The sequence below is a fragment of the Rhipicephalus microplus genome, chromosome 3 (assembly GCF_043290135.1).
Source record: "Rhipicephalus microplus isolate Deutch F79 chromosome 3, USDA_Rmic, whole genome shotgun sequence".
Taxonomy (NCBI): Eukaryota; Metazoa; Arthropoda; class Arachnida; order Ixodida; family Ixodidae; genus Rhipicephalus; species Rhipicephalus microplus.
In genome coordinates, this window is record NC_134702.1 from 61,354,744 (window position 1) to 61,367,661 (window position 12,918).

The following is a 12,918-nucleotide window of genomic DNA, read 5'->3' on the forward strand; positions in this document are numbered from 1 at the left end:
CCGAGTCCCTAAAGTGTTCCGCGCTTGAAACAAGCAGAAGGCGAGAAGCACCGGGGGCGGTATTACGCCACCGCCACGTAAGAGGTTGCACAACTCTCGTGGGTTACACATTTGCGCTGGTTGGTTTATGAATTCCAGTTGAAAACGGCGCTAAAAGACGGTACGAAAAAAAGAACGTAAACCTAAAACGCAAACCAAATAGAAATAATTGTTGCGGTTTAACGTTCCAAAACCACCATGTGAATATAACATACGCCGCATAGCGGAGGGCTCCTGAAATTTCAACCACCTGGGGTTCTTCAACGTTCTTTGTAAACGAGCTTTGAGAATTCTCGCCTCCATCGAAAATGCAGCCGCCGCGGCCTGTATTCGATCCCGCGACCTCCGGTTCAGTAGTCGAGCGCCGTGACCACTAAATCACCGCGGTGGGTCTAAGAACACAAACCACAGCGCTGACTAACAATCAAAATTTCGGTTATAGTAACAATATAGATGATTAATAATAATAATAATAATACTAATAATAATGCTAATAATAATAATAATAATAATAATAATAATAATAATAATAATAATAATAATAATAATAATAATAATAATTTTATTGGTCATCAATACAATTAAACTTGGTGAAAGGTGTCAGACTAAAAGCGAGGAACGCTTGACTAAGATCTCGCAACTTTTACAGTTGTTAGTCAGCAGGGTGTCTGCTGTGGTTAGCTGTCCTTTCTTTCTACCGTTTTTTAGCACTGTTTTTTACTGGAACCTGTATAACGCCTTCCTTTTCCCCGTAGCATAGGGTAACGAATGAGGGGAAGTCTTTCTTTCAGTTACTCTTTCCCTCTTTTAGCTGGCGGTAGCGGTTATACCAGAAGGTCACGGTTTCGGTTCCTGCCCCCGTAGCCGCATTTTGATGGAGACAATTAGACTATCCGCCACTCTCTGTACAGATACTGATCCTTGTCTTTTGGTGGCTCACAAGGCAGTCAAAGCCCTCCTGCGATTTCTGAAGACGACGGGCCTATGTGAACGCCTTCGACTTTTGCACAGTACCACCTCTGCATACGCGTCAGCCCATGTACTAACAATAGTCTCCTGTTCCTCTCTCTCTTTCTCTTATGTTTTCTCTCTCTCCCGTCTTCGTACTCCCCTTTCCTCATTCCTCCAGCGCAGAGTAGCAAACTGGGCATGTGTCTGTTTAACCTCCATGCCTTCCATCGTGTTGTTTTTCCTTCCTTCTTCCCTTCAGTGCGCGTTCCAGAACACTAGGTCGTTAGAATTTCGGGCACCTGTGGACACTATCCTGTCAAGTGCCCGAGAGAAGGCATTGCAACAGAAGGCGACAAAAGCTCTGTTGAAAATCCTACGCGACACGGACTTGAACAAGCGGCTGTAACAGCAATGTCACATACCGCGAAAGACAAGACTGGACTATGACTGAGTCTGCGCGCGTGTGCTGCCGAATGTGCCGTGTTTATCTCTCTTCCCTCTCTGCTCTCTATCTTTCATCTCCCCCATCCCCCTCCCATGCGCATGGTAGCAAACCGGCTGCCTATAGGCTGGTTAACCTTCCTACCGTTCTTTTCCTCTTATTTTCCTTCCTTCCTTATGATCACATCGTGGTTTTGGAACGTGAAACCCCAGATACTATCTTTCTTACGTTCGATGCCACGTATCAAAGTGGGAGCATCAAAAGTGAGAAGGAAGCATGTCCCATTCGTCTCTTGCAAAACTATAGAAGCAGAGCGTACTGATGCGCATACACAACCTACATGCATCCCTCACACGCTTTCTCCATCTCACGATAAAACGAGGGTAATGACAACAAGCTTGATAACATTTTTTTTCTTTTCTCTGCTGCGAATCGTTACATGTTACAGGAGTGCAGCGATTCGAAAGGAAGCGACAAATTAAAGCCACGCGCGAACTCCAAAAGAAGAGCGATTGGCCCTGTCATCATTCAACCTGGACACTTCACTTCCGCACGAGGCCGGAACTCCCGACGGGAACCGAAAACGTGAAAGCCGTTCCGAAGTGATGAAGCAAAGCTTTTTCATTTCGGAGAAGTGAACGCGTCCACTGGGTCGTTAAAACTCAATTTCGTCGATGTTTCGCGACTCGTTCCGGAATAGAAAACGGGGGGTTAAAATTGCCTCTGCGTCGTAACGACACGTTTTAGCGGAACTTTTAACCGTCGGTTGTTTCGGTAAATGTGAACATATGTGGTGGCGAAAAGAGAAAAAAAAATATAGAACCGGACTTTGCGGGGAAAGTATTTCTCAACATCGAAAGAGTGCGTGCCTCTGCCCGAACTCCTTATTCTTATAGCGTAGAATTCGCAATGATGATATTTTATTCAAAGTGTTATTGCACCTCCGCCAGCCCCGTTGGCTAATAATTTGTCTTTCACCAGGATAGACTTAAAGGGTTGGCTTAAATTCGGTCTCTAGAGTCATTCTAATGTGAGCAATTCGCTCTCTCTCTTTTAAATACAGGTCCCTATTCGTTGGCTTGTTTTCCTGCTTCGCACTGATTTCGGTAGACAACGAGCCCACATCGATTGAAAATTCAGTCGTAAAAGCGCACTTCAGAAACGAGGAGCCAGAAACATTAGGCTGGGGGGCTGGCTATCAAGTATTGGGCCGACATTGGGAACGATGAAGGGTATACAGCTTGAAACTTTTCTGGACATGCTAAATCTTGCTGCGTGATCTTAACACTCGTTCCTAGTTTCTGGTTTATTTGTAATTGCGACAGCAATTGTATGAACAATCCAGGCGCGTTTCTGTCGTTGCCGTCGCCGTGCTGTCCGTTCAACGACGCGTTGATGACGCTTGCAGATCTAATTTCGTTCAGCCAAATTACAGGAATCCGCTGTACGTATACCGAGCTTCACCAAGTGGGCATAATGTCGGCATGCTCAAGGCGCGGTCAGTGTGTGTGAGAAATTATTGAGAACAGCGTACAAAGCGCGTGCAGAAGACCTGCACTCTCGGTATACAAATCGGTCTATCCCGCAGAAAAGTCACATGGGCGACAGGATGTACACCGGTTGCCCGAAGAAAGATGAAACACTTTTTTCTTTTCTTTTTTGTAACGGAGGAAGTTGCGCTGCTATTCGCCCGAAGGGGCGAGTTCGACTCCCTCGATATACGCGTTGAAATGCAGGAACATCATTGTATACGTACATTTACGTGCACGGTGAATAACCCTTGCGTCAGAAATTATATTCATGCAGCATGCCTCATTATCGTACCAGGATTTTCGCTCACAAACGATAAGGTAAGCTTACGGGTACGCGTGCGTTGAAGCATTCAACAGCCAGAGACGTTCACGTTTCCTTCCTTCCTGACCTCCTCTCTCTGTCATCTATCTAATTTGCTTTCTCATCGCCCTGGCGTAGGGTCGCCAACCGGACACGTTTGTGGTTGACCTCCCTGCCTTCTGCCCTTCTGTTTCTCTGCTTGCATACGAAAGCCTACGCGTTAATTATTTAGTTATAGTCAAGAAAAAGAACAATTTTAGCCGGGGCGTTATTCCCACGGTTTCGTACGACGTACCTGATATAGACGAGCTGTGGACTTCCACTTGGAATGTCGTACGATAAATAAAAACAAAGTCTACCACGGTCTCCCCAACCATTGCTGTACTCTGTATATCGATAAACGCCTCATTGCCACGCTAGTCGCTGATTACATAGTTGCGGCAACGCGTTAAAGTAGTGAAGCCTATTAACTTCCGAGCTCCCGTATTTCGGTAAATAATGGTTCCAATTCAAATTCTCTACGCGTGATGTTTGATGCGCATATCCCGGCTCAGCTGACAACCGATAATCAGCGTTTCACAAACGCGATCAGCTAAGTGGTTCAAGTAGTTAACAGAGATATACCTCCTTGTTAAACCATCGAGTGGTCAGCCTTTAAACAACCTTCTCAGGAATCGAAAGCCCCTAATTCGAACACTAGTGCCAGGAGCAGCAGCACTTTTCTTTCTTTCTATTCTGTAATCGTTTCGAGGCTTAAAAGTGGATCGCTCGATCGAAATTACACCTCTGAAAACGGAGTGCTTTAATCTGTTCCTTGTTTCTTTCATAGTTTCTGGTTTCTCTTTAATTTTTGTTTTTATGTGAGATAGAAGATATAGCCGTGGAGCAGTAGTCAAGAAATTGCACGAGACAATTTATAGCCATCTCCTTCTTCAGTTTTTTTTTTTTTTCACTTTTTCAAACACGTTAAAGGTGTATGTGACAGACGTAACTACGTTAAAAAAAGTTCAGCAACAGTTGCACTGCAATAAACACCTCATAGCCGAATAGCCTCAAATCGCCCCAAGTGTATCTTTATCTTTTACTCTTCTTTTACTCCCACGCGGCTCTATGTCGATAGGATCGTTTTGTTTACGGTCAGATTGTGAGCATTCAGAATTTTCGTCACTACCTTTTGCTCTCGCACGACCTCCCTCCGTATAAAACGAAGTTGAGAAAAGCGCGGGAAACGAGGGCCCCGCGGGAGGTAAACGTGGCGCGCTTTCGAAATTGAGACGTTCTCTTGAAACTCGCGCAGTGTAGACGTCAATTACACGCGCATGCGCTTGTCCCGAAAATACAGCGCGCACGTTTAATACAACAATCAGCCGAAGACTCGGGCGTTTCGCCAGCGTGGCACGCATGCCGCGGCTTGTAGTTGTCTCGATCGGCTCGTTAATTCCTCATCTTCATCAAGGGCCGGCATTCCAGGCTTCGTTGCGCAATACGGATCCAATCAAGAAGTACCTTGTAAGAACAGACCGAACAAACTTTAAAGGTGGCAGCGCAGACAGGTACACGCGTTTTCTCTATTCTTCGGTTGTGTCTATACTTTTTTCGTTCTCGAGCCCTTCGCAAATTAATAAAATATATCTAGGCACTCGCTCATTATAGCGCCGAACCACCTTTCTTCGTGAACATTGATTATCGGCATCCCGAAATCGGTAATTACAGCTAAGCCGTTTTCGTCATGGCTGCATGGTCTATCAAAGCACCCCTAATTGCAAAATGCATCGTCTGGCATATATAGAGAAGTATAGTGCAAGGTCTCACGCAAGACTTGTGAAGTATAGAGGGTCTCAGCTCAGAATCAATCCAAGACAAACGATGTCACTGAAAACAAGCGTTTATAAGTCAAAAGCAAGCAGTCTAAACGAACCTTGAAAGGTTAAGTGCGTTCTCAGAACAAAAGCAAAGGGCATAATTTTTCGAAGTAACCAAGAAAGTGAACGTCTGCAATTTGACTTGGGACTAAATTGCCCGGCAGAGCTAAGTCGTATGCGTACGGAAGAGGGTAACCCAGAAGCAGAAGTAATCCCCGTTGTGCGGTTATTAATGAAGTAATTATTCAGGACGTCATTTGTGGCGTCCGAATAAATTGAATCTGCGCGAAACGCGCGCTGACGAGACGCAACAAGCGCGAATATTGCCATTATCTTTTCGTTTTATGTCTTTCTTTTATCTTTTTTTGGGGGGCGTTAGCGACTTCGTGATGTTCGTATTTTTGTTATACCGTAGCTTATTAATTAATTAGGCACACTGTCGCGGTTGGATGCAAATCCTCCTCTTCCAGCAAATATGGAAATTTGCAGGCTCAGACATTAGTATCACTGTAGTTTCCCGAACTCAGTTCTGTCACGGCGCTGAGCGGGTGACGTAATTACGGTGCACTTTTGCCTTGCGGCCGATACTCGCGTACCAATCGAACGCCTGAATGCGTTCGATTGGTTACGAGTGAAATCCAACATGAGTCGTCAGTCTTCTCGCGACATCGCGTAGGCCTAGAAGTATCTACTGTTCGTCGAGAGACGGTGACAGTGACAGCCCTCGACGCTGAAAGAGTGAATTATCAGGCGTCGCTAACGAGAACCCGTCATGTGTATAGCGAAAATGGAGTTTTGTGTTTGTAAGCGAGATGCCTAGCCTAATGTAAAAAAAAGATAAGAAATCAATGCCGCCACGTTTCACGTGTCATCTTTGATTGGTCGCTTCGGAACGCTCTAGAGCGCTCTCCTGACAGAGAGAGAGGTTGACAAAAGGAAAAGGTGCAACCCCTGCCTAAGGAGAGCGTTCTGCAGCGCTCATATGTGATTCTTAAAAAAGAAAATAAAATAAAAGTGAGCCCTGTAACTGTCTGCTCAGACTGCGACACCTCAACAGTAGCCCACGAGGAATGGGGGGTAAGGAGTGATTAAAAGGATAGGATCGAAGGTATAGAAATGGAGAGGGGGAAGGAGAGAGCGTGGCGCTAGGACTGCGACACCGAGAACCAAGGAGAAGATAGGAAAGATGGACACGGTCGCAGGAGTCCGATGAAGGGGCACCACTCAGCGAGAGCTCTTGTCGGCGGCAGGAGATGGCGTAAGGCGAGCCAGTCGGCCAGCGCTGCGCTGCCGTTATAGATCGCGGGGGCACAACCGTGGTCGGCACGAAATCCAGAGAGAGAGTCTTCTGAAGTGCTGCGACTTGTGGGACGTTCGCGCTGCTTATTTGCATAGAGCCCCACAATGTGAAGTCACGTGTAACTAACGTGAGTGCGTCCATTCTGGTAGCGGGCTGTCCTTGATACCGCTACGCGAAATACATTGATAGGCCCTTACACCCTAAGAAAAAAAGAAAGGATATGTGTGGTTTCTTTTGGGGAGTATGGCTTGCCACGAATATGACTCTTCTTAAAAAGGCACGTCAGTGCTCTTCTAGGAGTCATTATACTCTCTTCTGAGATTCGTGTGACATACAAAAGGGTTAGGTGTCTCTTTGAAGAGAGTCATATATATGGCAAGCGAGGACTCTCCAAGGGGAATATTTTTTTTTCTACGAGTGTACAGTCGATTACAACGCAAGAATAAACTCAAGAACAAGCTCCGCCCCCAAAACGGTATTGTGCCGGCGCAGCATCCTTGTAAGCATGCTAGGCGATTTCCGTTGTAATCGTCCGCATTGTGTCTCTACTGATTCGATTACTACGCGTATTACTAACGAAAAAGGTCATTCTCCCCACTTAAAGTAATCACGCTTCACCGATCGGTGCCGTGCGAACATATGCTGCAGGTTGCCGGACGATTCGTGAAAGCCAGTGACGTAACCACAATTCTGTAGGGCAAAGTCACTCTAAGTTCGAATAGTCACGTGACGTCATGCAGTTGAGCCAGTGCTGTTCGGTGCGGTGTTTATGCAAATTTTCTGTGCGGAACAGTGGCATCTATGAGGGGAGCTTATATATATATAGGTTTTAACCGACTTTCGAAGGATAATCAGTATAACTAGGGTTAATGGTATCTCTTGATTGATTGATATGAGGGGTTTAACATCCCAAAACCACAATATGAGTATTAGAGACGCCGTAGTGGAGGGCTCCGGAAATTTCGACCACCTGGGGTTCTTTAACGTGCACCCAAATCTGAGCACACGGGCCTACAACATTCCCGCCTTAATGGTATCTCTGTGTACCTTAAACAGGTTCTTTCTTTCTTTCCTTCTTTCTTTCTTTTTTTCTTTTTTTCTGTCATGCCATGTTTTCCTGCGCCTTCCTTCTTTGTTTCTTTCCCTCAAAAGGTGAGACGAGTGTACGCAACTATAATATTATTTATATTATTCAGGCTTCTGGCCACTCTTTCAATAAAAGCCTCCACTCATCATCGTTTAAATCTGTAGAAAAACACATGTAGACGCATAAGCCGACTCGTTCTTTTACACAGAGGTGAACTCATTAAAAATTGATTGTCCGGCAGATATTCTACGTTTCCATTCAATCCCATTAAGCGCTGGGATATTTATGTACTGTGTTAGGCTTTGCCTCTCAGTAAGATCTTTCAGAGATGCGTTATTGGTGTTGCCAAAGTTAATTATCGCTGAAGGTTGTTTTTTGCAAGTTTTCTATATGCTTCTGATCATCTGACAATTTGAGAACTAGTTGACTACTTATTTGAACATTTATTGGAAGCAGGATATGCAGTTCTTGCGTAGATCTTCATGATTGTTTATGGTTTGTTTCTGGTGTGCCGAGACTTAAGCCGCCATAATAAGTAATTGCCTTTTTTTATCTTCGAAGATGAGCATCATTTTCTTCAGATGAGCATCATCACTCGAAAAGTTAACTTCGTCGTCAAAGAGTGCCGATCTCTCATTCTTGTACTTTCTCTTGCGAACAGCCTGCTCAGTTTTAATCTCGCGGCGAGCTCTTCGATTCTGCGTCCGGCACTGTATTACACGCTGTCGTACCATAGTTCATTATGATACTCGTTTTTCATTCCCCGCTCATTATGATTTCATGATCACCCACTTCCGGGGCTTTTCTTCTTTCTTTTTTTGTTCGAGGTGGAGCGGGAGTAAAATTACTTTTCTCCTATGAATGTTTTGTCAGGCTTACCGCTTCTTTTTTTAAGCACTACGCGTCCAAATGTGCTTTTACACGTTTGATGGATTGATATGTGGTGTTTAACGTACCAAAACGAAAACATGATTATGAGAGACGCCTTTGTGGAAGGCTCCGGAAAATTCGACCACCTGGGGTTCTTTAACCTGCACCCACGATCTGAGCACATGGGCTTACCTCATTTTCGCCTCCATCAAAAATGCACTCGCCGCAGCCGGGATTCGATCGCGCGACCTGCGGGTCAGCAGCCGAGTACCACAGCCACTAGACCACCGCGGTGGAGCCTTAAATACCTTTGCATGGATTGCAGATATCTTTTATTCAATTGTTTTACTGATTTATTGATTCATTTGATTTGAATTGCTGGTGATCTCACCAATAGCAAGATTCTGCACAATATCAAAAATCGTGTCGCCTTGTGGCACGTTACGGGAAAAAATGCAATGGCAACGTATACAGACATCACTTAAGTTCCAGAACAATTATGCACTTTGCTCAACATGGTAAGTCGTTTATTGTTTTAACACATTTTACAACACAGACCGCATGTGCTTACTGATTTATAGGCGAACATAAACTATGGTGTAAACGCGGGTACTGAAATACAATCAGTTTATTAATCGAAAATTGGTTTATCGGTATGTGGTGCAGCCCCGCTATGTGTATTGCAGGTGACTGGGGAGAGACATCATACATCACTTGCTAAGAAAATGTGATGAAATGGCATCGCACGAACACCGCCGTTCAAAGAATTCCTGTTTATTGTCGAGGGCAAAAAAGCGTACTTGAACTTTCGCTGAGTCATAGCTTATCAAAGCGATATTTACACCACGTGCGCTACTATGCGTCATGTTACAAGCACAGGACAAGGTCGTCTTGAGTCATCAACGCATCAGTTCAATGACATATAAAAAAAATTATATATTTATTTTTTTTTTCAGATTTACTGCCAGCCTTTGAAAAATGCCTTTGGCAGGAGTGGGCAGAACCAATAAAAGAATGCGAGAACATACGCAAATACGTCCACAAAGCAACCGCAACAATGAGCGGGAACAAAATAAAAATAAAAATATACAATTACGCAGTCAACAAAGTGACAGCAGGTACTATCAACAACTTGTTTGGTACCAAGCCAGACCTACACTGATAGAAACAATTAATAATATACAAGACATGACTGGAAAGAGCAGGAGAAATCTGGATTGTACAAGAGGACACTGTAATTAGTAACACCACCGAGGTGCACCGCTAAAACAAAGCAGAGTTACAATGTGACACACTCAACAACAACAACAAAAAAAAAACATCAGAACGACATTATTGTTTCACAATCACATATCAGTTGCAGAAGTCGCGATACTAGGAAAGCGGAGTGACGACTAAGATACCGAAAAAATTACAGATAATCTGACAATGCTTTAGCAAAAGAATTTAGTGTATTACAATCAATTACATTGGATGGAAGTCGATTTCATTCACGCGTTGTTCTCGGAGAAAAAAGAGTTTTTGAACGTGTCTGTTTTACAGCTAAAATCCTTTATCTTTTTCGTGTGGTGCGATCGCGTCGAGCGCTTACCAACCCGGTCGATAAAATTACTCTTGTCTATTGCCAGCTTATCATGGTAAAGGGAGTACAAAAACTTGAGCCGTTCACGCTGACGTCTCTTTTGCAATGTATCCAGCTCTGATTCTGCCAACATTGAAGTTACAGATACTTGCCAGCGATAGCAATTATGAACAAACCTGATGCCCTTCCTTTGAACGAGTTCTAGTTTATCAATGTTGTTTTTTGTGTACGGATCCCATATAACTGATGCATATTCGAGGGAGGGCCTAATGAAAGTTTTGTAAGCCAGTAACTTTATTTCTTTGGTTAATTTTCGCAATGACCTTCGAAGGTATCCAAGTTTACGCATGGCTTTATTTGTAATATACGAAATGTGTTAATTCCATCTAAGGTCCGAGGTAATAATTACGCCTAAATATTTGTATCTTTCTACAACGGAAAGAGTGTGATTATCTATGGAATATGGAAAGCTTAGGGGATGCTGTTTACGCGTTAATGACAACATGGCTACCGTTATATATATATATATATATATATATATATATATATATATATATATATATATATATATATATATATATATATATATATATATATATATATATATATATATGTGCGTGTGTGTGTGTGTGTGTAGTATATCTGTGAAAGCAAGTATTGAGATTTAGTTTTGTCAGATGTGTAATAGTTGTTCGCTCTCCTTGCAGCACAAACGCCTGCCTGATCCAGATGAAAGTGCTCTGGTGACCAGTCCTCTCCTTTCTCAATTTGTGAGTGCGTATTCATGAACATTCACTCGTGTTAGGTATTGTTACTCCTTTTGTACGTGACGGCACAAGTTTGCGTGTGGTTTGCGTCATCATATACGTTTTTTCCGCTTTTCAATGATACCCACTCAACGCGACAACTGATAAGCCGTGTATACTCGCATTCGCGAAAAAGGGAAGATGTAGATCATGCCGTACTAATCGATTGAGCGGGTGTTTTGTGTTTGGTGGGGCGTATACGTCGCGATTTTTCGTCGCTAAAGCGAAGGTGCGCGACTTTTACAAGTGATGTGAGAAGATGATAGTTATAGTGTGAGAACAGAACGACGACACAGAGACAAGTAGGATACGAAGGACACTTCTTGTGTCTGTGTCGTCCTTCTGTTCTCGCGCTATAACTATCGTCATGTCATAACAACTAGCCCAAGCTGCCAGACTTCTATGATTTGAGAAGTTAGCGTGCACGTGTGAGGGAATGAGGCGATTGCTTCATCCTTGAACGAACAATCGTATATAGAGCTAGCGTTAGACGACGGGGCCGCGTATAAGCGGTACAGTTCGTGTATAAGCGGTGCATGTAAGCAGCAAGCGCGCTGAAAACTGCGTAAGGTTGGGGGGGGGGGTAATGATAAGAAGGCATGAAGCTATAGTAACGCCCGTTAGTCAGCGCCTTCTTGAGTAACTTGCCTTCGTTTTCTTTTCTCAAACGCGCAGCTTACTTTCACTTTGATCGTGAATGAGCACGTGGGCCCGTCGCGACATTCTGCATTAGCCCCTGTAACTATTGTTACACCTTGGAGTCCACACCGAACGTCAATGCCTCTGCAAAGGCAATCTGTGTCAATGCCAGTGATCGAGCCCGCCTGACGCCATCAACTCAACGACGTCATCAAGCGGTGGCGCCAGTCTGTCTTACGCAACGCAAGGCGAGCTCCCTCAGGTCACGAGCCCGATGAAGCAATAGGCGCCATCCAGTCTAGCGAAACTTACACGATGCGTTGCAACATCACTCGTCCTTGAGTGCAACCCAGCCAGCGCAGCGGCTCCGCATTTGATGATCTTGACGCAGCCCAGCGTCGGGTCCCCATCGGAGGATTTTGACATCACGGCCAGCGGCGCTTCTGGTTGGACGTTGGTGACGCAAAGGTTCACCCGGTGCTTATAAAAAAAAAGCCAAGCGGCGTGTTGCCAGCAGCTGACCTATGCGTCAGAGAGCAGCCGACGTATGTGTCAGAGAGAAGACATCTCGGCTATTCGAGTCCTTTAAGCTGTCGGCCCCAGTGTCCAATTTGTAACGCCTCTATTTCTACGCTGTACATAAACCTCGTCTTAACTCACCGTCGTCTTGTTCGCTCGTCTATCAGCTCTGCGCAGAAGCAGTCGCGAGCTGAGAAACACGCTACCAAATGGATGGTGACCTTGGCGGCGAGTTTAGGAGCAGTGGCGCCTTTGGGACCGTGTTGGCGTCGCGCCTTCGTAACACTATGGAGCTCGCGACACGGCCTCTGAAATGGCGGGCGCAGCAAGACACGCCACGAGCCTACCATCTCGGAGGCCATGCTCATGATGCTCAAGTCAGCCAATGACCGTGGACTTTGGGTATATGCCATGTTAATCTGAAAATATTGCTTCATCGGTTGAGAGAAGAGGGAGCGATTTTCAGTTAACATTGATAATTGGTTGTTATTTACGGGCCGCGTACTGAGGCACCATTTATGACTGGCATGTTCTCAGGAAGTTTGACTATACCGATCGGCATCGTTTTTCTAACGGGCTTAATTTGTGTTGCAAGGTCTCTTTACCAGACTTGTGGACAACTGAGCTTTTCAGTTACACGAACCATTTGTGCAATGCGTACTGCGCATCGAAGGTGGTTCCACGTGTCGGTGGACAGGTACGCTTATGACGTAAACGTAAAGCGATAAAATATAATGATAAATAATAAGCAGGGGTTCACGCTCACATAAAGACGCTATCGCATCTTTCGAACGCGCGCCTTCAACTGCGAGAATCTCTTATAGTTTTCTGAGCCATAATAAACCGCTGGTCGAACCAGAACCGCGGGAAAGCGCACTCGCGGGATCGTTGGTATGCCGTTATTTCTCGCGCATTCGGCGGGCGCCCCCAGTTTATTTCGATACGATCTCTTGTCTGTTCTTCTGTGAACGAGCGAGGAATTGCGGAG

At 44.8% G+C, this 12,918-nt stretch overlaps 1 protein-coding gene across 4 annotated transcripts in view; it reads left to right on the top strand.

Moving 5' to 3' along the window:
* LOC142803752 (rap1 GTPase-activating protein 1-like) overlaps positions 1-12,918 on the top strand; it is a 304,934-nt gene that overhangs the window by 136,398 nt on the left and 155,618 nt on the right. For all 4 annotated transcript variants that reach the window (XM_075889633.1, XM_075889631.1, XM_075889630.1 and 1 more), the window contains exon 3: positions 10,674-10,736. The gene's annotated coding sequence lies outside the window, so the exon portion shown is untranslated. The remainder of the gene's footprint in view (positions 1-10,673; positions 10,737-12,918) is intronic.